We start from the raw sequence: 27,604 nt of genomic DNA, 5'->3' as shown, positions 1-27,604 counted from the left end.
TATTAGAGTGGTTTATAGCCTGTGGTCCTGTTAGTCCAACAATGGCTGTCTAACGACAGAAAGTCCAAGAATTTGGTAGTTGTTCAGTTCGTGAGGCTGGATGTCTTAGCTGGTCTTCATCAGTATACACTGGAAATAGCCTCTAATACCAGTGAAGGAATGGACTTCACAGTAAGAGTGAGGACAACAAGCGGGTGGTGGCACACACTTTTAATCCCAGCACTTGGAAGGCAGAGGCAGGCGAGTTCGAGGCCAGTCTGGTCTACAGAGTGATTTCCAGTACAGCCAGGGCTGTCACCCAGAGAAACCCTGTCTCAAAAAACAAAACAAAATAAGGACAAGAGGTAAGAAAGGAAGCTTCCTTCTTTCATGTCCTTTACATAGGCTGCCCCCACCAGGTATTTCCCAAATTAAAGGTGTATCTTCCCACCTCAAAACATCTGGATTAAAAACAAGTCTTTCCACTTCAAATAGTTCAATTAAATTTTCCCCCCACAAGTGAACCTAGCTGCTTGTGTTTTAGTTTATTCCAAATGTAATCAAGTTGACAACCAAGAATAGCCATCACAAGGCCAGTCCTTGTCAATTTGACACACAATTTGTATCTCCTTATGCCATGCTTAATTTCCAAGTGAAAATTAATAAACAACCAGGTCATGATTATGCCTAACATGATATAACTATACCTTATATATCCAAAAACACATTATAAATTTTAGAATAGGTGGCAATGTCCCTTGAGGAACATTCTTTTAGTATCTCAAAACTGAAGTATGATAACCACTCATATCTCTTAATTGATGTTATATTACATGATAGTCAAGGAAAGAGAACACAAACACTTGAATAAATAGTCTTTTAAAAATTTTATGTGCATTAGTATTTTGATTGCATATGTACCTGTGTGAGGGTGTTGGATCCCCTGAAACTAAAGAGTTGCAAGTTGCCATGTGGGTGCTGGAAATTGAACCTCAGTCCTCTGGAAGAGCAGCCACTACTATTAACCACTGAGCTATCTTTCCCACCCCGTTGTACAAGCATACTTAACACAATGTGATAGAAACACTCATGTCAGTTTTAATCCTTGTTTCTGCAACTGGTCACACAGTCTTACCTGATTTTTCTATCTTCCTCTGCTACCCATTCTGTATTTCCTCCATCCTCAGCAGGCACTTCAGTAGGTCTTGGCTCATTTCTTAGAGGAGTAACCCATACCTTCATTCCTAAAGGGTCTATTCCCTTTGTCATCTTGCTTGGATTAGGTTGTTGCAGTTTCCCATTGACTTTAATCACCAAGAAGTGCCCCAAAGGATCTCTTGCACTGCAGATTTAATCTGTTTTACCTCCATTGTGGGAAAGCAATCCAGTTTCTCCTTGGCAATTTGGATCAGTCACCCCTCCCAACAGTGTTATTCCTTTCTTAGCCTGTTGGCTTAAGGGCATCAGAAGCCAAAGTGCCTGAGCTTCCAGTTCAGTGGAATGTTTGTTGTGTCTCCTGGTAGTTGCTCTCCCTCCTATGGAGCCAAAAGTTCTAGGCCTGTAGGACAGGAGCAAAAAACTTTCCTAGTGGCTCACCAAGGATGATATAGTCAGTGGACATAGTCCTTCTACCCCTTGATTCTTGGATATGTGAATCCTGGCTATGAGAGAATCTGTAGCATATAGTGCCTTCTGGAAAACTGTCCCAGCCCTTCATGGTACTGCCATTTATTGGCACTGTAACTGTGTCCTCAAAATGGCATTCCATCTTTCTATCAGGCAAGCTGCTTCAGGATGGTGGGGAACATGGAAGACTAGTGGATTCCATGGTTGTGGGCCCACTTATATTATATACCTCTGCTTGTGAGGTGAGATCCTTGATCAGAAGCAACACTGGAATACTATAGTGTTTGGTAAGACATTGCATAAGTCCATGGATGGTAGTTTTGGCATAAGCATTATGAGCAGGAAAGGCAAATCTGTAACCAGAGTAAGAATGTACTCCAGTAAGGACAAAGTGAGTCCTGTTCATGGAGGAAATGGTCCACTGTAGTCAACATGCCACCAGGTTGCTGGCTGGTCACCCTGGGGAATGATGCCCCATCTGGCTGTTTCTTAGTGTTGGTCTCTGCTATTTGGAGATCTGGCACTCAGTAGTAGTAGCTGTAGCCACGTCAGACTTGGTGAGTAGAAGTCCATGTTATTGAGTCCATGCATCCTCCATCTCTGCCACCATGGCCAGTTTGTTCATGGGCCCGTTGGGCAATGACAGGGATAACTGGGGAAACAGGCTGACAGTCCAGGGAATATGTCATCCTATCTACTTGTCATCCAGTTAATGAAGACACCTTTTGATGAACATAGCATGGGACACAAGTATCTTCATATCCTTTATCCATTTGGAGAGATCTATCCACAAACTTCTTCCTAAGATGTCTTTTTCAAACAATTTTCTAATTATGCTCATTCCAAGTCCCTGACCATCAGCTAATCCATTGGCAACAGCACACGAATCTCAGTGATCAGTCACACATCTGACTATTTTCCTTTCAAACAAAATGTATGACTGTGTGTATTGTCTGGGTTCTGCCCACTGTGAAGATAGCCCTTTGATGTTGTGTCTTCCAGGGTTGTCGTAGAAAGGGATTGTGATGCTGCATCTCTCCATTTCTGGATGGTGCCTAAGTGACATGCAGAATCATCAGTAATTTAGGCCTTAATCTTACCTTCCTCAACCAATAATAGGACGCTATAGGTGCATGCTTGGTAACAAGACAACATTGTAACAGGAGTAGAAACCATAGGTTTTTGGGCAACTTCTTCATGTAACTTGCTTGTGCCTTCAGGTCCTGCTTAGGCCAGATGACATATATACCACTTCCATTTGAAAATGGATTGCTGCTATGTATGTCCTACTTAATGGCTTGGTGGGTCACATAATACTTTGCTCATGATGACCAGCTCATGTTACTTGGTAACTTGGTGGTCCATTGTCAAATGTTCAGTTTGTTGTACAGCCCAATAGCAGCCCAAGAACTCTCTCTCAAAGGAAGAATAGTTGTCTGCAGAAGATGGTAGAGCCTTGTTCCAACATTCCAAAGGTCTCTTCTTTGATTCACCTGTACACCTGCCAAAGGACCCAGATAGCATCTCTACCTGCCACTAACACCTCCAGTACCATCAGGTCTGGTGGATCATATGGTCCAAATGGTAGAGGAACTTGGACAGCAGCCTAAATCTGTTGAAGAGGCCAGGACCCACAGAAAGCCAGCAGCTTTTTGAATCACTTGGTGAATGGACTGGAATAACATGCCCACGTGAGGAATGTGTTGTCTCCAAATAGGTCCACTAAACATTGTGCTTCTTTCTTGGTGGTAGGAGGGCAAGATGCAGTAACTTATCCTTCACCTTAAAAGGAATATCTCTGCATGCCCTACACCACTGGACACCTAAGAATTTTACTGAGGTAGAAAGCCTTTGAACTTTGATTGGATATATTTTTCATCCTCTGATGCACATATGTGTAACCAGTAAGTCCAAAGTGGTTGCTACTTCTATTCACTTGGTCCAATCAGATTAATGCCATCAGTAACTAGTAGACCCATTAATACTTTTGAAGAGACAGATGATCAAGATCCCTCAAACTAAGTTATGACACAGGGTTGGACAGTTAATATATCTTTGAGGGTTGGAGAGTTAATATATCCTTGAGGTAAAGCTGTAAATACTGCTCCATTTGCCACCTGAAAACAAACCGCTTCTGATGATCTTTATGGACAGCTGCATATATATCATGTACCAGGAGATGTGTTAATCTGCTCAAGTTAAGACATTACACTACACCTGGTGTGGCAGCTGCAGTTGGAGTCATTACTTGATTTAGTGTTTGATAGTTTACTGTTATTTCCCACAATCCATCTGTCTTCTGCACTGGCCAGATAAGAGAGTTAAAGAGAGATGTGGTGGGAACACCCCATCTCCATTTCTTTCAAGACTTTGATGGTGGCACTAATTTCTGCAGTTCCTCCAGGGATGTGAATGTTTTTGATACACTATTTTCCCCTGGCAGAGGCAACTCTAAAGGCTTTTATTCAGCATTTCCAACCATAACAGCCCTCATTCCAGGTCAGGGAACCAGTGTGAAAAATGCTGCCCACTTCTAAGTATATCTACCCCAATCATACATTCTAGGACTGGAAAAATAACTGCAGGTGAGTTCTGGAACCCACTGGATCTATTGTGAGTCAGGTTTCAGCCAAAACTCCATCAATCACTTGACCTCCATAAGCCCCTATTTTATTTAACTGGAAGGCCACATGTTTCTTGGGTTCTCTCAGAATCAGCATTCATTCAGAACCTGTTTCCTGTAGACCCCTAAAGTCTGATTGTTGCCCTCCCCCCAAATGTATAGTTACCTTTGTGAAAGGTTGTAGGTCCCTGTTTAGTTAGGGTTTCTATTGCTGTGAAGAGACACCATGAGTACGACCTCTCTCCCCTCCCCCCTTACACACACACACACACACACACACACACACACACACCACACACACCCACACACCCACACACCCACACACCCACACACACCCACCCACCCACCCACCAACCAACAACAACTCTTATAAAAGAAAACAAACACATAAGTCTATGAGGGCCATACCTATTTAACCCACTACATTATCTCTTGGGAAGAACTGGAGAAAGGTTAACATTAAAATTCTTAGGATTTTTATCAAGGTCCTTCCTCGGAGGAGCCTGACCTTCATTTCATACAAGAGGTTCTGGGTCTGCAAACTGACTCAGGTCTGCAAATTGGTTCATAGGCTTTGATTCTCTTGTCATGATCCAATGTAGCCTTTCTTCCATTTGTTTGAGATACCCCCCCTCCCCCATACAAATCAAAGAAAAATGCAATAGGCTTCCCATCTGTTTCATGCCTTGGAAACACTGTGATTGATTAGTCAGTACCAAATGTTCATATAAGTCACACCACCATAAAAATCACATTTCCTGTGTTGACCATTATGGGTTAGGCCATTATGGACATTGCTTTCTGTGTTTCCCATGAAGATGACTATGATCACCTTGCCTTTGGCAATTTAAATGCTGCTACCTGGTCCCTCCTGCTTCAGGGCCCAGTTAAGCCAGTTGAGTTTAATTTATCCAGTTGAGCAGCAGCATCTCCACCTTTGAGGTCTGGCACAAGAAAAAGGGGGTGCCCCACTCATCATTTTAGGTTTTACTGGATTAGTGAAGGATATGTCATTTTGGCCTTCGCATTGTGGAGGATTAGGTTCTACACAACGAACCTACTCTAACATTGTAATTTTCTGAGCCTTAGAATTTCTTCATCAACACTAAGCCAAGGGATATTGGGGATCTCCAACTTCTTTTCAGTTGGTCATTGTTTGGAGAATGCTTTAGCCAACCATTCAAACAAACTTTTGACACCTTTTTTTTAACTGTACGAGCTTCTATATTAAACCTAGAATCTTCACTTACTGAGTTTATCTTCAATAAACTCAGCCAGCCTGATCTAATTTTATGTTCCTTACCCCATTATCCCACACCCTTAAAATACATTCCCACACATTCCCCAGACTTCTGCTGAAATGAATTAGCAAACTCATTAAGCTCATTAGTAGTATAGCACACCTCTTCAGGGACTACATTTTCTACATCCCCTCTAGGAACATACTTAGCCTTAAGTCTGGTTAGGAGTCTAGAGGCAACTAACTATTGGTGGGTCCTGAGGGAGATCAGTATTGTCTTACATTTCCTTCAGAGAAAGTCACTGCTGGTTTAGCAGACAATGATAGATTAATTTTCTCAGTCAAAGGAGGAAAAGGCAATAATACTTCAGGGTGTGGGAGTGGGCTTGTGAGTATATCTTTTGCTGTGGGTGGGCCCTTGAGAATTTTTAGGGTTCTTCCATACATCACCATTCCATGTTACTGGATCCCATTCTTGGCCAATTAATACCTATTGGTGAGATTATTAAGGGCACTCCATGTAGTTAAAAGGGAGGTTTATTTAGTGGTGTAACTTACAAATGAAGGGATAGGTAGGTTGCAGGGTCTGGGAAAGGTATGGCGCAGTCTGGCGGTGTTCTGTGGAGAACTCTGCTCAGTTTACCTCCAGCATCCAGGGTCCTGGAACCAAGAGAGCCCTGGCAACCTGAACTCTGTCTTCAGCTTCCTCTCTCAGCCCCGCCTTGTAGGCGTGACCATTACCAAAGCCTCAATGGGGTTAGGAACTTCCAGGTCAAAGCTGGAATGGCTACCCACTACAAATGCCCTTTAACTGCCAACACCCTTTGAGGCTAGAACTTGAATTTTCTCTGTAATTCAGCCAATCTTATGAATGCTTCTATTTGATTTTCCACAACTTAAAGCACTGTGGCTGCTGGAGAGAAGCTTCTCTTCCAGAACACAGACAGAAACCTTTAAGAGTCTAAAGTTTCGACTGTTTATGTGCACCTAAAGCCAGTCAATTTTATACTGACTTCATTGTTGTCTTTCATCATATTCTGAGGTGCTAGAGTTGGTTAATTTTATCATGGAGCACATTCTTTTCCTTTGTCAATTTATCCAGAGATGGCTAGGAGTGACCAACCAACACCATCATTTCCCTTATTTATCCACAAATTGTCAAACTTTGTATATACAAAGTCACCAAATCCATTACCTCTCACAATTGGTGAATCAGGATAATCAGATGCATTTGTCTCCTTAAGTTTATAAAATAGTTCATTCCATACCATGGGATTTCAGTACTTTCTGAGTTTCCAGGAGAGGCTTCAGTAACTCTTAAGTGTTGGCAAATTGGAAAGCCTATTCTAGATACTTGAAAAATCTATCCTTATACATCTGTTGCTCTAGAACTACTTCTGGTACCAGGGTTGTCTAGAGAAAGAGAACTAACAAAATGAATTAATAATTAATATATGTTATAGGAAGATCATATAATTATAAAATGTATTTATACCATCATTCCCAGTCCCTTTCCCCATGCCCACACTCACAGAAATTCTTTTATTTATGTATTTTTATTTTATGTGTAAGTGTACTTATCCTGTGTGTATGTGTTTTTTCCATCTGCATACCTGTTTTATTGTTTTTTTGAACTGAGGATCGAACCCAGGGCCTTGTGCTTGCTAAGCAAGCGCACTACCACTGAACTAAATCCCCAACCCTATACCTGGTTTTTGATAAGGTCAGAATAGGCCATTTGATCATCTGGAACTGGAGGTATTGACTGCTGTGTGCTACTATTTAGGTACTGGGAACCTAAGTTGGGTTCTTTGCAAGAACACCAAGGCCTTTTAATTTCTGATCCAGCTTTCCAGTTGTACTTCCACTAAACATTGCCTTGTAGAACTGTGAGTATGCTCCCTGACTGGGGCTGGTTGTTAATGTCCAAAGGGAATCCTTTTTTTTTTTTTTAAGTTGCACTCATAATGGCAGCATGATGATGGTTCAGGATTGCCTGAACCATTCAATGTTTGTGTTCAGAATCCTTCCTCGTTTGGGATTTCAGTCACAGGTTTTCTGGGCTCTGGACTTGGTGCACTTTGGCTGTGTTGACTGTGTGGTCTTGTTGCACTTTGAGGCATGTGTTGTAAGGACATTCTGAAACTCTTTCTTGTGGAAGTTTGAGTGTTTATAAGGCGGTTTCTGAGTTTCTCCCATTTGGGAGAGTATTTATCTTTTTAACCTGATGTTACTGCTAATTGGTTGAGTTTGCAAGGTACTTTATACATTGGTTTCTTACCTGTGGAACAGATTTATTGGCTTCTTCATTTGTCTGCCCCACCTATACTGAACCTTGCTGTTCTTTTTGTTTTTTGAGACCTGATTTCTCTGTGTTATACAGGTCTAGTTGTCTTGGTACTGTTTGTAGACCAGGCTGGCCTCTGCCTCCTGAGTGCTGAAATTAAAGGCGCCTGCTACCACTGCCTGGTGAACCTTGCTGTTCTTAAGTAGTAGGTTTCTCCAAGAAGTGTTGCTATCTGCTGTGTGAGTTCAGACTCATATTCACAGACTAACTCCCTTAATATATCCAAGGAGTCTCCACTTTAAGTGTTATAGATGTAACCGTCTTGTTAAATAAGAAACACAGAACCAATTGCAGAGTTAAAAACCACGAGGTCAGAGCAAGAGCGGAAAACCTTACCTACCCTTCACTGCTTCTGCTGTCCTTCCTCTCCGCAAGAGACCTACTGCTGTGTGTCCTATCTTTTTTATAGACTTTCTGTTCTGTTTTCTCATTGGTTGTAAACCCAGCCACATGACCTCCTCGTCACTGTCTGTCTGTACAGACCTCCAGGTCTTCTATGGTTGGTATTGAGATTAAAGGCGTGTGTCTGCCATGCTGGCTGTGTCCTTGAACACACAGAGATCTACCTAGCTCTGCCTCGCCAGTGCTGGGATTAAAGGTGTGCACCACTACCACCCAGCTTCTGTTCTGACCTCAAGGCAACTTTATTAACATATAAATAAAATCACATTTCAATACAAATAAAATATCACTATAAAGTGTCTTTATCTTAGCCTTGGTAACTGGTTTGATTTATAGTGTTTTTCATTCTAGTTTTCTCAAAGTAGAAGTATAGCTCTCTTTTGTCAGTACATACTCTTTGAAGCATTTTACCTGAAAAGTAATAATTTAAAAAAAAAACCAAACATTCAAATGTTGTGTGGTTTGCATCCTTGCAAATACTAAATTAATATCATTTTAAGTCACTTTGCCTCAGTGCCATCTGACTTGGTAGTGTTAGATCTTCCTGGGTGCTGTCCAGTGGGTTACATCAAAGAGGCTGGAGCACTTGCCCTGGAACATGGCTCACAGTTGAGAAGAGTGCACATTGGTGGAGAGCCCCATCCATGATGGACACATATATCACCCCCGCCCCCACCCCCCATCTTTCTTTGTTGCTCAGGCTAGTCTTAAACTTGTTTTTTTCCCCTTCCTTTTCCTGGGTGCTGCAATTACAAATTATGCTATCATGCTGGGCTGCCACATCCTTTTTTAACATGATTCCTTCATTTGCCACCTCTCACTTCTCTGGAGAACCTTGACACTTTACTCTTAGTCAACCCTCTACTTCTTTCAGGCTAATGATGTTTCATGCACTCATCTACTGCTAGGCCTGTTTGTTCCAAATAATTGTAAACAAATAAGAACCAACATTTTGGCTGTTATAAGAAACTTGAGGGGGTGGTCTGTGGCCAAAAGTATTTGTGGTTATCTAGAACTGTTATTAGAACTAAGAATGAGTAATGAATTCTGTCTTTTCATCCTATCAGAATCAGTTCAAATATTTGCCCAGTCTCAAACATCATACCGTGTCTTACTTAGGTTAAAAGTTAATATTTATAGGTGGCCATATGATGGTGCATGCTTGTAATTCTATCACTTAAGAAGCAGAGGAAAGGGGATCAGGAGTTTAAGGTCAGAGAACCAACCTCACCCCCTCCCCAACAAAGACAACACACACACACACACACACACACACACACACACACCCCAATAGTTTATGGTTAAATATAAATTAATGCCTCAGTCTTTCTACAAAGAGCTGGCTAAAGTAAAATGTAGGCATCCAGGCATTACTTTGTTATGTTGGAAGGGCAAATCTTTTGTGTGGTGAACCGAAGAGATCTATCTCTTTTCTAAAAACCGTATTTACTCATTCACCACCTTAGAAAAATTGATGCCTGATTATTACTAAAACTGTTTATGGGCCTTGAACACAACAGTCATATCATAACTTGCATAAGCTGTCATATCACAACATTATATAGTCTTAAGGGCTTAAGTGTATATCTCCCTATAGCCTGGAGGCCAGAGGCCCAAAAGCAAAGTGTGGGACTTGGAATTCTAGGGTAATATGCTCTAGGGCTCTAGGTCTTTTTAAGCTTCTGAAGCAACCTTTGGTGTTCCTTGATTTATTTATAACTTCCTGTATCCCTCTCCAATCTCTGCATCTATATGTATTTGGCTTTCTCCTATCTGTATGCAGAATTTCTGTTTATAAGAAAACCAGCCATACTGGGTTTAGAGTTCACTTTCATGATCTCATCTTCGTTTGAATTCACCTGCAAGGATCTGTTTCCAAATAGCCACAGGCTAGATTTCCATTGGCTACATAGTTTGGCTTGTCACGCCAGCAAATAAAATTCAGGGTAAAAAAGAAAGAAGGTGTCTTACTTCTCTATTTCTGTGGCAAAAGGCATCTTATAAAAAGAAGCATTTAGGGGTTGCGGATTTAGCTCAGTGGTAGAGCGCAAGGCCCTGGGTGCAGTCCTCAACTGGGGTGAGTGGGGGTGAAGCATTTAATTTGGGGCTCACAGTTCCAGAGGGTTAGTCCATGTTGGGGAGCATGACAACAGGCAGGCGCATGGTATTGGAGCAGTAGCTGAGAGCTTACATTTGATCACAAGTCGGGGGTGGGAAGCTGGGAGGTGGTGCACTAACTGGGAGTGGCTTGGGCATTTGAAACCTCAGACTACCCCTAGTGACACACCTCACCTCTTCCACCAAAGCCACACATCCTAATTCTTCCCAAATAGTTCCATCTGGGTATGAAAACATTCAAATATACAAGCCAATGGGAGCCATTCAGTTGGATTGCAAATGTGGCTCAGTTTATGGAGAGCTTGATCAACATGCACAAAGCCTCGAGTTCTGTGTTTTGCTCCCACACCCTCACCCCAAAAATAGAGACAAGAAGATGAGTTTACAGGTCATCCTTGGTTTTTTGATTTTTCCAGACAGGGTTTCTCTGTGTAGTTTTGTAGTTTTTCCTGGATCTCTCTCTGTAGACCAGGCTGGCCTCGAACTCAGAGATCCGCCTGCCTCTGCCTCCCAAGTGCTGGGATTAAAGGAGTGCGCCACCACCGCCCAGCTCATCCATGTTTTACATCACTAGTTCGTGCCTTTTTTGAGACCCTGTCACAAACAAAACTGCAGGTAAAGGTGCCTGTTGTCAAACCTGACAATAGGCTATGGTGGAAGGGAAAAAAACTGATTTCTCAATGTTGTCCTCTGACCATCACATGTGTGCCTATACTACTATGCATGCACGCGCGCGCGCGCGCGCACACACACACACACACACACACACACACACACACACACACACGAGAGGAAAAAAAACATGTATATTACCTCCCAAAATAAAGAAAACATTTACATATATTAGAAATTTTTAATATTTTGTTTACTTTTTATAAAATAAGGATTACATTGTATATGAAGCTTTATATTTTGCATTTACCTGGGACTATTGACATGTCCCGCTGTGCCCCTAATCTGTATTTTTGTTTTCCGATGCCAGGGATAGAACACAGGAACTTTCACATATGAGACAAATGTTCCATTACCTAGCTAGCTATATACACCCCAGGCCCACATGTTATTAATACTGATTTTTTTTTTTTTGTGGGGGCGGTGTATGTCTCACCATGTAGCTCATGCTAAACTTGAACTTTTGCTTTAGCCTCCTGAGTGCTGGAATTACAGGAGTGCTTTAGAGCCCAGCTCCTCAAATATGGTAATCATTGTCTATAGAGAGTTGTAAAATAACTAATAAATCTTGTTTGTTACGGCATTTTGTAAAGTAGGAAACATATTCACTTGTCATTGGTCATCATTTTTCAGTTTAGAATATGATTAGGTTGTTGAAGTCAGTGCTGGGGCTGAGTAGGATTTTTTTTTTTTTTTTTTTTTTTTTGTGGGGGGTGAACCTTAGGGGTTGGGGATCCAATTATAAATATTGGTATGGTGAGAGTACAAGGATGTCCCAAGATGGGTGTGTGGGTGGTATGTTGAAACTTGATTGCAAGGTGATGGGGAAATCAAGGTTTAAGGAACTTGTGCTTTAGATGACCAGATGCTGTTTTGTTATGTAAACAGGACGTTGGGACAGAATGAGCTGTTTTTCATTGTCTTCAGATGTTGGCCTAATGTGAATCTTGTGGACTTAAACTCCGTCCTAGAATATACTTTGTATTGTGGCTAAATGACCACTTAAATCCTCCCTCCCTCCTTTTTTCCCTCTCCCTCTCCCTCTCTCTCTCTCTCTCTCTCCCTTTTTGAGACAGGGTTTCTCTGTGTAGTTTTGGTGCCTGTCATGGAACTCGCTCTGTAGCCCAGGCTGGCCTCAAACTCACAGAGATCCACCTGCCTCTGCCTCCCGAGTGCTGGGATTACAGGCATGTGCCACCACTACCCGACTACTTAAAAATTTAAAAATACTACATTTATTTTATGTGTATCAGTGTTTGGCCTGCATGTATGTATGTGCACCATGTTTATGTCAGGTGCCTGTAGAGTTCAGAAGAGGGTGTTAGAACTGGGAGTTACAGATGGTTGTGAACCCCATCGTGTAGGTGCTAGGGACCAAACCTGGGGCCTCTGTAAGAACAAGTGCTTTTTATCTGCTGAACTCTGTAGCCCCCAGGACAACCACTTTTTAAAACCTAAAACTATACCTGGAGATATAGCCTTGTGATAGCAATTGCCACCAGGTGTTAGGCTCTGGGTTTGAACCCTATCACTTAAAAAAGAAAAGTTTATTTAAAAAAAAAATCATTTAAGGTTTCCAGAAAAAGTGAGCATAAAGGACAAAGTTACACATACAGCCTCCACATATCAGTGTTCTGCTACCACCAAGGAATGCTCACAACACATTATAGCAGAGTTCAGGCTTTACTTTACACAGGGACTCACTCTGGGCTCTGTGTTTTCTATGGATTTAACAAAACATAATGACATATACATCTACCTTTACAGCAGTGGTCCTCAACCTGTGGGTTCAAACCCCTATGGAATTGTTGAACAAACCTTTCAGAGAGGTCACCTAAGACTATCAGAAAATACATATATTTACATTGTGATTCATAACAGTAACAAAATTAGTTATGAACTAGCTACAAAAATAATTTTATGGTTGGGGTCACCACACCATGAGGAACTATACTTAAGGTTGCAGCATTAGAAAGATTGAGAACCACTGCTTTATAGTGTCATACAGACCAGTTTTACCACTATAAATGCCATCCATGTTCTGTTTGACCCTGTCTCTATGACCCCTGGACAGCTGTGGACCGATTTTACCTTGTAGTATGTCTTGAATTAGAATCCTACAGCATGTTACCACCACCCCTCTTCTCTTCTCCCCTTCTCCTTTTCTCCTCTCCTTTCTTTCCTCCCCCCTCTCCCTCTGAGAGAGAGAGAGGTGTGGGGGAAAGGGTTTCTCTACATAGTTTTGCCTGACCTGGAACTAAATAGAGCAGGTTGGCCTAGAACTCTCTGACTTGCTTGCCTCTGCCACCATAGTCATGGGATTAAAAGTGTGTACCACTATGCCTGACCTTCCTTTTGCCTTTTTCTGATGGACTAATAGGCATTTAAGAATCGCCCTTGTCTCTATGTGGCATCAGAGTTAAATTCCTTTTAACAATGATATTTCACTATGTAGATATACTACCAACCTACTACAGGTCTCTTGTTCACAGAGCATTTGGTTTCTTGACCCTTTTTTGGGGATTGGGGGTCTGTTTGAGACAGGGTTTCTTTGTGTACTTTGGTGCCTGTCCTGGATCTGACTCTGTAGACCAGGCTGGCTGTGAACTCACAGAAATCTGCCTGGCTCTGCCTCCTGAGTGCTGGGATTAAAGGCGTGCACCACACCACCCGGCCTCTTGACCCTTTTTAAACACTGTACATCTGTTGATAGATGAGTCCAAGTGGAGATGGTTTCTCTTTGGGGGTTTAGAGCTCTGGTTCAGGTAGAGTGTGTAGAAGTTCCCTGCTGCAGGGCCCTGAGTCTGGATGCACAGCGTGCGTGCGTGTGTGCGTGTGTGTGTGTGTGTGTGTGTGTGTGTACACGTACATACGTATATACTAATGACCTTCTGAACACTGGTATTACAAGTATATGCTATACTATACCTTGCTCATTTCTGGTCATTTGTGATGGATGAATACTATTCACAGAGCTATAACAGGACACAATTGATGTACAAAAGTTAGGTTGTAATCTGAAGTTACTATAATCCCATATAGAGTTCAGCCCTTGGATGAATTTTTGTGTTTTTGACCAGTTGGCAGAGACTTAGAGCAAGTTGCTCCCCCTAGGCTAGTATTATTCTTAAGACCTCTAATCCTTTGTATAGGCCCCCCTAGAAGGACATGAGAAGATAGGAAATAGTGCCTTTTTGCTCTCTCTGAGGCCAGTTCTGCATGTGCCTTGCCAGGTGTGAAGAGGTCCCTGCCATCCCTGCTCATGTTAAGGCCAGTGGGGTACTCTCTGTTGGTCTCACACACCTCTTAGTAAGAGTGTATAAAAAGTTCGAGGCCAGGCGGTGGTGGCGCACACCTTTAATCCCAGAACTCTGGAGGCAGAACCAGGTGGATCTTTGTGAGTTCGAGGCCAGCCTGGTCTACAGAATGAGATCCAGGAAAGGCACAAAGCTACATAGAGAGACCTTGTCTCGGAAAAAACAAACAAAAAAGTTTGTAAAAATCCTGTACTAATTCCATCTACAAACAGCTACAATAAACCTTTCATTGCCTGTCATATATAAGTAGAGCATTTATATTTAAAGTAATTTTCCAAACAAAAAGTTAGAGATCTGTTGTCTTAAAAGTTTACAGATCCCATAATGTATGGATTTGCTGTATTGTCACATCAGCTTTTGAGGTCAATTTTGTTTGAAGTATACAAAAAAAAATATAATTGAAGAGTATTTTGAGTATAATTTTGGAAGTTTTCTGACAGATGTTGGTTCCCCGCTTGCATTTCAGGATTTCTCTTCTGGGTCTTACATGATGAGTATGGTTTTTGTTGTTGTTTGTGGGTTTTTTGTTTGGGTTTGGTTTTTATTAGCGCCCCCCCCCCCCTTTTGAGACAGAATTTCTCTGTGTAATAGCTCTAGCTGTCCTGAAACTCACAGAAATCCACATGACTCTGCCTCCCTAAAGGTATGTATCATGGATTGATACACAGGGGTCTTTCATCCTGTGTAGCACAGTGGTCAATGGAATGAGGTTAGCAGAGTCAGTCACATATCCAGATATTGCTATACTACTTTTCTTGGTTGGGGGTGGGTGGCTATCCTAGAAAAGTACCAGATGCTGCCTGTCCATTGTGGATGGTTTCCTAAACTCATTCTTTCCCAAAAGCTTTCATTTGAGTACATTAGACTGGCTGAGGGTTTCTGGAAGTAGTCATTTCCCGTTTGTTTTCCAAAAAGCCTCTGCCAGTCCATATGCTCCAACAAATGAAATTTCTACGCAGCCACTCTTTGATGGAAATAAAGTATTTCCTGAGGATAAAAAGGTCCTGCCAAAGTGATTCATGCATGTCAGGCAGTGTAGGTGTCCTGTAAGACATCTGTAGAAAGATTTTTGTGCATTCAGGAAAGACACTGGTTTATCACAGATTATTTTTTCATCTTCTCCCTTCCCTTCCCTCTCTCCTTCTCTTCCTCTTTTCTCCCTTTCTCCTTTCTTTTCAATGGGTCTTTTTATGCAGTTTGGGCTGCTATCAAATTGGCTATCTTTCAGTGGATTATCTGTTTTTGTATCACCCCAGTAAAAGTCTGTGTTGTCAGTAAAAATTTCTCAAACTTGTAGATTCTCTGGATGAACTTGGAAGGTCCTTGGGACCCACACTTTGAAGACATATGTATTGAGTCCCTCAATCTGTATGCTTGTTGACAATCTTGTAAAAATTCCATACTCAGGCTATTCAGATGGCTCAGCAGGTAAGGAAGGTTCTTGCCACCAAGTCTGAAGACCAGAGGTCAACCCCCAAACCCACATGGTGGAAGTTCAGTGCTGATACCCAAAAGTTGTCCTCTCATCTCCACAAGTGAGCACCATGGCTTGTGTGTTCCCACAAACTTATTAATAAAAAGTTCATGCCTTTATAAGAATATATCTGTTAACCTCTCTAGTGTATAGTGTATGTGCTTATCAGTATATGCAGCTTCAGCAGGCTCTCTATGCTGTGGGCCCCTGGTAGAGTTACCCCTAGTAGTCTTCTGGTAGAACTGGTTTGTTTTTCAGTGTTCCGACTGATCAGACTGACTGTACATGTCCTCAATTGTGTATTGACACTATAGCTACCTTTCCTTCCTTCCTTCCTTCCTTCCTTCCTTCCTTCCTTCCTTCCTTCCTTCCTTCTTTCTTTCTTTCTTTTCTCTTTCTCTCTTTCTTTCTCTCTTTCTCTTTCTCCCTCCCTCCCTCCCTTCCCTCTCTCCCTCCCCCCCCCACTTTTTTTTTCCTTGGTTTTGTTGCTTACCTATAGTAGACAGTGTCTCTGCAGTGTAGGGACTGTTCTTTTTTAAATAAACTCTTCTCCCCGGACTATGGAGCCCATTCTGCTGGCATCCCATAGCTCTTCCTTCTGTCTCATCTAGTTTTCTTTGCTTACATAATTCTTCCTGTTTAGAAGATGCCTCAAAACAACTGCACTTCATTTTGTAGACTAGTGTTGATATCCACTTGTGGCTTATTCTAGGTATTGCTCTATAGCTTATTCCGGCATTTGTTTTAGGAATTTGTTTTATCAAAAATTTCAGATAAGAATAACATCTAGATTGTAGATGTCTTAAAGATGTCTTAAAATATAATGTTGCACATTTGCTGGCTTAGAGATCTTTTTTTTAAAACTTAGATTATTTTATATACATAGGTCTTGGAGAAATTGTCACATGAGTTTCTCTTCTTCTGACCTATGTGGGGACTTGAGGCTTTCTAAGGGTTCTGGATGGAACCTGTTGACATTAACTCAAAAGAAATATAGCCGAGTGGCTTGGGGAAATGGCTGAGCAGTTTAGAGGACCTTGCTGCTTTTGCAGAGGAGCCAGTTTGGATTCTCCGCACCCACATGGTGGCTCAGAACCATCTGTAACTCCAGTTCCAGGGGATCAAACACCCTCTTCTGACCACCTTGGGACCAGGCACACCTGTGGTGCATATACATATGTGCAGGCAAAATGTTCAGGACATAAAATAAATGAATTTTGAAAAAATAGCTCAGGAAACTTATGTTTAGCTCTTTTGGCCAAGTATTGTGTGAAAATAATGCACAATGTTATTTATGCTAATTGTATATATAAGTATTTTATTGTCAAGTATGACTGCCATAAATGAACTTGGTCTTTTCAGGCTTAATGTGACAAGAGGGAAAAAAAAAACATTTGACTCCTGTGTAAGAGTTGGCTTTTAATATATTAAAGAGATGTGTTAGGATTTCTGAGAGTTGTGTCAGACTTGGAGGATACCAGGGACTTTTTTTTCCCCCAGTGACAGCTGAGTCCAGTGTGGTATTGTAGTTTTTGTTTTGTTTTGTTTTTGTTTTTGAGACAGGGTTTCTTTCTTCTCTGTGTAGCCCTGGCAGTCCTGGAACTTGTTCTATAGACTAGGCTGACCTCAAACTCAGAGATCTGCTTGCCCCTGCCTTCCGAGTGCTGGGATTAAAGGTTTAAAATAAAGCAGGTGTCATTAAAGAACAGAGAACAGGTCAGAGAGCTCCTGTTGTGTGCATTCAACACTCCACCCTCCCTCTCTAAATTGACCCTTTGATTTACTTGGATTAAATGGTACTGTCGCTGCAAAGTAGCCTTCCTCTAGTCTTTGCATGAAGTTACTGTTTGGTGAAATCTCTAGAAAGGTGCCATGTAGTATTCTTGTGGATTGTCAATGTGGTTGGGAGCTAACTCATCAAAAGCTGTGGTCCAGGAACCCTTTTTCTTTTTTGTTTTCCCAAGACAGAGTCTTTCTGTGTAGCCTAGGCATACTTCAAATTCAGAATTTTCCAGCTCTACCCACAGTGCTGGGATCATAGGCATAGCTACTGGAATACACTTTTATGGTTTTATTTTATTTCTTTTTTTCCTTCTCAGGATTAATTTTGTCTCTACTACAAGAATTTTCTTTGTGAAATTTTGTGGGGACATACCTTTTGAAATTTACTTATTCCTATCATAATGGTAATTTTTGTTTGTTTTTTCAAGACAGGGTTTCTTTCTGTAGCCCTGGCTGTCCTGGTACTCATACTGTAGTGTAGGCTGGCCTTGAACTACAGAGAGTCACCTGCCTTTGCGCCTCCCCCCAAAATGATGGGATAAAGTCATGTGCCACCACTGCCTGACTGATGATTCTTTCTATGGATGTAGTTTAGCAGGAAGACCACTACCAGAGGCCCTGGGTTTAATTCATAGCACTGCCTGAAATGGGGTGATGGAGGCATATAGACCTGAATGTAATCCCAGGCAATCTAGAGGTGGAAAATGGAGGATCAGAACTTCAATTTTAATCCTTGGCCTGAGTCAATTTGAGGCCCATCAGGGCTACAAATAGATCCTGTCTCAGAACAACAAAAGAAGGAATAAAGTTAGATAATGGTTATTCTCATTTTTTGATCTATTTCCTCCCATTTGTAAGCATTAATTATCCATGATGTACAAAGTGCTGCATGCAATTCTGTTAGGTATCTCCAATAAAGGACAAGAGGTCTATTTAGAATGCCTCCTACTTGGTATCATGGGGGTGTTGCCTCTCTTTTAATCCTTGGAGACCCCCTGAGGTAATCATCATCATGCTACATAAGGAAGAGGAAAGTTTAGTAGGAAACTTCTCAAAGTCCAAAAGATACATATTTTGCCTCCAGATATGTATATATAGCAAGAATGTATCAACTTCCCTGTGTCAGTCAAGGCTCTCATAGGAGGAGGTGTGGGATGAGGAACAGATCTGGGCTTGTGGAAGGCTCCACCAATGAGTAGCACCTGGGTGGATTTTGTATTGTTTATTATAGGTAAAGTTTGAAGAAATAGCCATAGAGTAGAAAAGAAATTTTGGGTTAAAGAACAGAGGACTGACTGAAGTTGTTGACTGGATTGCCTTAGATGCAGATTAGCTCATGAGGATGGCGGTTACACAGTACTTCCTTGCCTAGATTATGGAATAGATTAAAATCTTTGTCCTTCCCATTCTCCAGTATGGGGTTTTCTATGTGGATAGGAGGTATAGTTTCTGGGTTTTTGGATGACCAATGAGAGGGCACCTATGAACTTGCTCTCTGCTCTACCAGCTCTGTCACAGCTGCTGCATTATTAGCAGCTAAAATCGTCCAGTTTCAGGTAGGGCAGGTTTGGTTCTGACCTGTCTGTAGTAAGTGCATGATGAGTAAGAACCTCATCATGGAGTTTCATGGAGGTTGACAGTCATACTTCCACTTCTTACTCAGTATAGAAAATAGATGAAAAAGAGACAGAAATCTACCTAAAAATTCTATTGTCCAAGTAGTGCACCTCAGTGTGTTATTCTTCAGATACCAGCAATTTCTATCTTTACTGATTTTTTTTTCTTGTCATCTTTATTTAAAGTGAGTTAGCTTAAAAACTCCCCTCTGGAACCAGGTTTAATTCCCAGCACCCTCACGGCAGCTCACAACTGTCTGTAGTTAATTTCCAGTGGCCCCAACACCCTTACACAGGCAAAACAACAATGCACAACAAATGAATGAATAAATCTAAAAACCTCCCCTCTGACATTCTTCCCCTTTGACTGGGCATGTCTATACCTATATGTGTGGACATATACCTGTGTGTGTTTCCCTTTTTCTGAGATAATTGGTGTATCTATGTCTCCTTTTTAAAATAAACAGTGGTTTTGGTTGTATTCATAGTGCTGTGTAAGCTTTCCCATTGCTTTTGCATTTGGAAGATGTTCTATGACTATTTCTCCTCAGGACTCCACATATTCTGTTCCCCAAGCTTTGCGCTTACACTATTTCCCAAGGGGACCTGTTTCTAACTCTGATTCCTCTCTGCCTGGCTTCATCCTCTAGCTTCTCTTAAGGTGTTCCCCCGCCCCCCCCCCCCCAAAAAAAAAGCTGTATGCTTTTATTCTGTCCTTGACATGTTCAATTCATAGTTTTCATAAAAATACAAAAACTACCTGGCTTTTTATTTCCACTATTTTCTTTTATCCTGCCTTCACTTTCCATATATGCTGTCTCTTCAGTGTGTAGTGGAGAGGGTGATGTGCTGTTGTTGCTTTGAGCCCAGTGACTTCCTGAGTGTTCATCTTAGACAGAGCCAGTGTTTTTCTCATTTCACAGTTTCATTTTCATCTCTGAGGTTCATTTCAGTCTATTTTTTCTTCATATCCTTTTATGTTTCTAGTTATGTTTTGAATATGGGCATGGAATTATAGTGTTCAAGATCACATCTACTAATTTTGACATTTGTGTCACCTCTGGACTGTTTTTACACCCTACCTCCTTTAGAGGTTTGTTTGTTTGTATGTGTATGTAAGGGAGCCTTTTCTGGAACTCACTCTGTAGCCCAGGCTGGTCTTGAACTCACAGAGATCCGCCTGCTTCTGCCTCCCAAGTGCTGGGAGTAAAGGTGTGCGCCACTACCACCGGGCTGTACTGTTTTGTTTGTTTTTGTTTTTGTTTTAACATGCCTGGTAATTTGTAAAACTATACTTTCTATTTCTGAAAAACAACTTTAGAGAAAAATTTCATAAATAGCAGAATTCTTACATAATTCTCACCTTTCTGTAATTGCTACCATCTTATATGCTATCTTGGTCTGAACTAAGGAGCCAGCATTTGACACATTAGTGTTAACTGTAACTTCCTCCCCCCCCCCCCCTAAATATGGAAGGCTTCACAAATTTTTGTGTCATCCTTGCACAGAGGCCATGCTAATCTTCTCCGTATTGTTCCAATTTTAGAATATGTGCTGCCAAAGCAAGCACGACTGTAACTTTTTAGATCTTAGGCTTTACCTAATGCTCCCTTTCTGCCATAGGACCACATCTGATATACCTCAACACATTTATTTCTTCCTTTGCAACCCCCAACCCCCCCCCCCCCCCCCCCCCGGTCCTTCTTACTATGGACCTGCTAATCTCTGAGATTCAATTTTTGTATCTTAGTAGGGTGTGGAGGTGGGTGTATTGTTCTGATTTCAGTTCTATTTTGATACCTAGGTGACTGCTTGACTCATTATCTTGATCTTATTGGCTCAGAATAACCTCACGGCAAGTGGCTGCTTTCATAGAAGAGAAAAATATGTTCCCTGACAAGTCTAGCTTCTTTTCAAGGATGTTTGGACGTGTGTTCCCCATAAATAGAAACAGCCTTGAGCTCTGTAGTCCTGTTGTGGATGGCACCTTGGGTCTCACAGACAAACTGGGTTTTGTTGAGCTAGAATGAGGCTTGTAGGAGCTCCTGCTGGAAAGGTTGTCTTTCCAATGTGCACTTTCTCTTAGAATAAGAGTTTGAAGTCTGGGGCAAGTCTTAGAGAACAACATTTCTGTCTCTCTCTGTCTCTCTCTCTGTCTCTCTCTCTCTCTCTCTCTCTCTGTTTTTCGACACAGGGTTTCTCTGTGTAGCTTTGGCGCCTTTCCTGAATCTCGCTCAGGCTGGCCTCAGACTCACAAATATCCACCTGGCTCTGGCTCTGCCTTCCGAGTGCTGGGATTAAGTGCATGGGCTACCACCACTTGGCTAATTTTATTCTCTTTTATGAGGGTAATTGAGGGTGAAAATGGAGGAGGCCTTTGAAGGGGGATATTTTAGATTTCTGTATCTTCTATTCTGTTGTGAGGTTGACTTCAGTGAGTGCTGAGTAGACACGTATGAAGAGTCTCTGAGGACTCTAGTAAACGGGAGTGGGTTGAGGAGATGTCTGTCTGTTTTGACTTCAGTAGAAGCTGCTTGAGGAAGGGACTATGGAGGCTGTTCTTTGGGGCCTCCACACCTGTTGTCCACCTGTTACTATTTGGCTTTGTCCCTGGTGCTTCCTACCTTGTGTACCTGAATTCTATACTGTACTGTAGTCTTGGACCTCTCTGACCTTCCTGTCTGTGCTTGTTCTTTCTGACCTTCTGAATTTACCTTCTTTGTCTGCAGATATATATTGAACAGATGGTGACACACAGAGCTAGCCTCTTTGAATAGTGGTTACAGCATGATGGTAGGATTCATCTATAGAGCTTGTGAGGACTGTGCAAGTTGTTTCTCCATGTGTTCCCTCTGCAAGTAGGCAGAAAGAGGCTGACCTCAAACTCAGAGATGCCTGCTTCCTTGTTTCCTGAGTGCTGGGGTAAAGGTTTGTGCTTGGCCTTGACTAGCTTTTTTTAATTGTTGAGTTAGGTCTGACTTGTCATACTGAAGCTCTTTGCACAGGAGCCCTAAGTGTATGAGTGCTGCATTCAGAGTGTCTCACCCCCACACTCCTTTTACCTTTTTCCAATGCTAGATTCGAAGCCAGGCTAGGCAAGTAAACTCTACCACTGAGCCATTACTCACTTCCTTTTTGGGTTGTTTGTTACCTTTTAGCCTTGAGCAGCAGGACCTCTTAAAAATCTCCTGGGAAGCATATGTGCATATTCTGTTCCATGGCTTCAGTTGTCCCTATGTTCTTAAAAAAGCCTCAGGAAAGTATTGTTAGGTGTGTAGGTTTCATAATCTTTTGAGTTTATACTTTCTGAGAAGTGATAGTCATGTAGCCAGACTATGTCAGCTTATTGAGCTTGTTCTTAAAATTGCTTTTCCTTCTGGGAAAGCAAGCATTTGTCAGGCTCTACAATTTCTAGATGTCCTGCAGACTGCATGTTTCCCCTTGGTTTTTGTCTTTCATCCAAGATTTGTTTGATCTTATTGCAAAGATACAGACTTCACAGGCCAGGCATCTCCCTCTGTTGTGCAATATGATGCCCACAGCTCCTTGTGGGGACCTGTCGTCATTCTCTTATTGTTGTAGCTGTGCTTCTTGGAGTCTTATTCTAGAATACTTCGTTTCCAGAACAACTGAAGCCTCATGAGTACTAAGGATCAAAGGAGTTACAAATGGCATTATTGTTTTGCAAAGAGAGTATGTGTAAGAAAGAATAGCTTTCCACAGTGAATTTCTTAGTAGAGGCAGAAGCTTTATATATACTCATTTGGGTTTGAATAGAAACCTTAGTGGTTTGGAGACACAGAAAATTGTGTTATGCAAATGGTAAATTTCTATAGAATGTTGTTTCTAAGAATTCATTATTTAAATGTTTTTAGATTAACCATATTTCCTGGGAAATTACTGAGTGTATTCTTGTAAAAAATTAGATTATTAAAGATGCAGCTTGTGTTTTTCCTCTGCTATTCGCATGGATTGCGTTTCCTATATCCATCCAGATGCCAATCACCTCTAGTATAGCATCTTTAAGAGATAGGTGCAGAGTTATGTGAGCTGGTATTTTAAATTTCCTCTAGTTTTCTGTCTTGTTTGAATGTCAACTATTCAATTGGATAGAGTCCATTTTTATTAACAAGACATACATTCTCTGTAACATATTGGTGAATTTATTAAGGCCACTCCACGTAGTTAAAAGGGAGGTTTATTTTGTGGGATAATGTACAAGTGAAGGGATAGGTAGGTTGCAGGGTCAGGGAAAGGTGTGGTGCAGTCCGGCGGTGTTGTGTGGAGAACTCTGCTTGGTCTACCTCCAGTGTCTAGATCCAGGAACTAAGAGAGCCCCCGCATCCGGAACTTGGGTCTTCAGCGACCTCTCTCAGCCCTGCCTTGTAGGCATGACCATTACCGAAGCCTCAGTGGGGGTTGGAACTTCCAGGTCAAAGCTGGAATGGCTGCCCATTACAGTAACATCTTGAGTAAAAGTAGTAAAATATGATATGCAAACAAAGGAATGCGGTTATGCAAATCTTTATTTACAAATCCAGATGGTGGGGTTGGAGTGATGGCTCAGCAGTTAAGAGCACTTTTTCTGTTTCCAGCACCCACCATGGTGTGGATCATAACTATCTGTGGGTTCAGTGCTGCCTTCTGACCTCCTCTGGCATCAGGCATCATGTGGTGCATACACATACATGCAGGCAAAGCATAAAATGTTAATACTTAACTTTATGTGTACATAAAATACCCCCACACACACCAAAAAAAGAATAACAAAGGAAAAAATGCTGGGCAACGGTGGTGCACGCCTTTAATTCCAGCACTCAGGAGGCAGAGGCAGGCGGATCTTTGTGAGTTCAAGGCCAGCCTAGTCTCCAAAGCAAGTTCCAGGAAAGACACAAAGCTACACAGAGAAACCCTGTCTCAAAAAACAGAGAGAGAAAATAGCATTTTATGCTTTGCCTGCATGTATGTGTATGCACCAAATGCCGGGCGACAGTGACACATGCCTTTAATCCCAGCACTTGGGAGGCAGAGCCAGGCAGATCTCTGTGATTTCGAGGCCAGCCTGGTCTACAGGATGAGATCCAGGACAGCCACCAAAACTACACAGAGAAACTCTGTCTCAAAAAAACAAAACAATACAAAACAAAAAAGTTAAGTAAATCTTTTAAAAAAATGATAGAGATTGCTGACCCCTTCTTACCTTATATGTGAAGAGAACTGCAAAGACTAGTAAGCAGAAAATGTAGTAGATTTCTATTAAAGCAGTCTAGTATTAATGTAGTTTTTGTTTTAAGTAATTGTCATGAATAAGTTATTTAGAAAGCACCTGTTTTCCTTGCCATTCACTAACACTTAAGTGTTTTCCCAATTCTTATTTGGAGGAATCTGGATAAAAGACTTCTAACAACCTGACTGATTCCAAAGCAAGAGAACTCAGAGAATTTTGACAGTGAAGGAGGGCATGCAGCTAGTAATAGTATAGGACAGAGGAGGTGGAGACAGGAAGTAGGTGTTTTGAGGGGTGATGGCAGAAAGGCTGAGGAAGTAACAGTGTTGATAGGAGGTCTGGTAAGGAAGTGAGGCAGGAATAGGCCCCCTCTTAACATTTTTCTGCCATAGGATGAGGAGATGGAGTCTTAGGGGAAAACAAAGCACTTCTTTTGCTGATGAATTTAAAGACAGAGACTTTAAATCCTGACTTAAAGCTGACTTATCCTGCATGACAGCCCCACTCTGATACTGTAGTGTGCATTATTTGTCTAGACTCAGACCCCCTTTTTGTGTCTTGGAGGTTAGTTTTTGAGACAGTTACGATCGCAGCAACTCTAATCGTAAGTGACTTTTAGCAGTTACTCAGGCCAGCCTTACAATCCGCACTCATAAATGTTACATGGTTACTGGGGTAGTATTGGGTAGCTACAAAAGCTGTATCAGTGAGTGTGCTCATAACAAGGCTGAGTTCTCATGACATTCCCATGGTCTTGGCTATACAGTGTTATGTCACACAGGCTTGATTTTGTGAAACAAAGCAGCTGATGGGCATGGATGGAGAAAATACCTTGATGTCCACATTGTCACTTGTTCATATTTTCCCCCTCAAATAGTTCTAGTAACCCTGAAGCTGTAGTTAACTTTATCCCTTCAAACACCTGCTCTGCAGAACTCCTCCCCTTCCCTCCCCTTCCCTCCCCTCCCCTCCCCTCCCCTTCCCTCCCCTTCCCTCCCCTTCCCTCCCCTGCTCTGCCCTGCCACCAGGGTCTTGTTATGTAGCCCAGGTTGGACTGGAACTCAGCACTCATCTTGAGTTCTGGAGACGTTCACCATGATGAGTCTCACTTTTGCAGTGGACAGGGCAGCTCTGCTCTCTGCAAGCTGTTGCTATGTACTGTAGTATCAGTGCTTGGGTTAGACCACACAGTTAGATGGTTATGACAATGCTTATATTATTACAAGTTCTTTTACTTATTGTCGTTGGAATTGACCTTCTTGAAGGGACAGCAACATGGAACTATGAGGGATAAACTAGTCCAGCCTCCAGTGTTGATTTGGTTGGTATTGTCGTCACCCCCCCCCCCCAAGTTATTTTAGAAATCTGTTTTATCGTTCAATACCATTATTAAAATGTCTTATGATCTTGAGAAAGTTACTGAACTTGGTTGTGTGGCATGATCTTTCAAGACTTTTCTATTACTTTCATTCCTAGAGGGTCATTTTCTAAAAGGGTTTTAGAAAATTTTAGATGTAATACTACTGATCTGAAATAGGAGAAAGGTATTCTGTTTTTAAAAGTTGACAAATAATAGAGGAGGACTAAATCAAGATAACTTGACAGTAGCCTTTCTTAGAATATTTACTGAATTTCTCTGCCACACCTCCCTCAATTGTGTGTATGCATACAACTTGTTTGCATTCTACAAACATACTTTTTTTTTTTTTTTTTTTTTTTTTTTTTGAGCTGAGGATCAAACCCAGGGCCTTGCACTTGCTAGGCAAGAGCTCTACCACTGAGCTAAATCCCCAACCCAAGTATACTTTTTGAAGTAGACAGAATCATTTAGGAGAACTAGTAAGATTCAATGAAGAATTGTTCATAGGGAGCAATGAGTTGCAAAATTACTTTAAGATCAAAGTTTAAATTTTGTTGTAGCCTTCCTTTTAGGACATTTTGAAATATCTACGAACTGCGAGAGATTAATATATTCTGTGGTATGTCCAATTTCAGCAATAACCAACTTGTGAGAGTTGGGGCATTGCTTTTTGCCTTCTGCCAGGTGCCTTTACCCACTGAGCCAGTTTGCTGATCTGAAACCACTTTGTTTAAGAGGCACACAGGGGAGGGAGAGCATCCTGTAACCCCAAGCTTCTCTGAGTAACAGTAATACAATTGGCTGGTGTTTCTCATCATGTCAGGGACTCTTTCTCTACATGAGAAAATAAAAATGTGGAAGATGGCACAGTTTGCTTTTTATCAGTGCATGAGCATTAAAGTCTGTTTCAGAATAGTTTTCATCTTGTCATTGCTTCAGTGATGGTTTTCTATAGAATCTTAGGTTATAAATCTATAATTGGAGATACTGGTGATGGTATTGACCCTTGCTCTCATGGTAGGCAAGTGCTCTACCTCCAAGCCATCCCCTAAACCCTCATCTCTGGTCTTGGGTTCTTGCTTAGTATGTTAGAGTTCTCTAAAATAACAGAGTTTATAGAATGAATCTCTCTCCCACCTACTCACCCACTCACCCACACAAGGTTTCTCTGTGTGGCCCTGGCTGTCTTGAAGCTCACTTTGTAGACCAGTCTGGCCTGGAACTCAACAAAGATCTGCCTACCTCTGCCTCTCAAAGTGCTGGGAGTAAAGGCTCCACCATGCCTGTCTCTTTTTTCTTTCTTGAACTGTCACTGACCTGTTAAACCTGTAGAGCTTCTTTAAACTTGTAGAGCTTCTAGTCACTGCTCCCCCCCCCCCTTTTTTCTTCTTATGCCTAGGCAATTCCATTGAATGATAGTGAGGTCAGCCATGTGATAAGTCTCTCTTGTTCCCTTAGCACAATTATGGGTGACAGTTCTTCTAGTTCTGCGGTTGTTTCAGAATATAACAAACACAGCTGGCCTGCATGGTCTTGGTAAAGTCTTTGGGTCTAGTTGTACCAAATAATTACAGTAGGAGGCATGCGTGCTCCCTTTCACAGCATGTTCCTGATCTTTCATTCTTTTCCTCCTGTGTCATAAGGTGAATTCTGAGTGTGTCTAGTTTTCATGTGCTCAGAGTCCTGTCCTGCTTGGGCCTCGCTACATCAGTGTGATCTGAGCCGGCTCAGTCATTTAGATAATGTGTTATTGGGTTAGTGTACACATCCCATGTGTCACCTTTTTGTTCATATTATTCCTCTACCACAGAGAAACTGCTG

At 41.7% G+C, this 27,604-nt stretch overlaps 1 protein-coding gene and 1 non-coding gene across 5 annotated transcripts in view; one reads left to right on the top strand and one right to left on the bottom strand.

Moving 5' to 3' along the window:
- The window catches only part of Ankrd11 (ankyrin repeat domain 11), a 181,769-nt gene that overhangs the window by 70,749 nt on the left and 83,416 nt on the right, over positions 1 to 27,604 (top strand). The gene's annotated exons all lie outside the window — the stretch shown is intronic.
- LOC118584980 lies at positions 20,660 to 20,766 on the bottom strand. The gene has a single exon (XR_004945135.1). It is a non-coding gene; the product is annotated as a U6 spliceosomal RNA (small nuclear RNA).

The sequence above is a fragment of the Onychomys torridus genome, chromosome 5, assembly GCF_903995425.1.
Source record: "Onychomys torridus chromosome 5, mOncTor1.1, whole genome shotgun sequence".
Taxonomy (NCBI): Eukaryota; Metazoa; Chordata; class Mammalia; order Rodentia; family Cricetidae; genus Onychomys; species Onychomys torridus.
The sequence above is the reverse complement of the archived record's forward strand: the minus strand, read 5'-3'. Positions and strand labels throughout refer to the sequence as shown.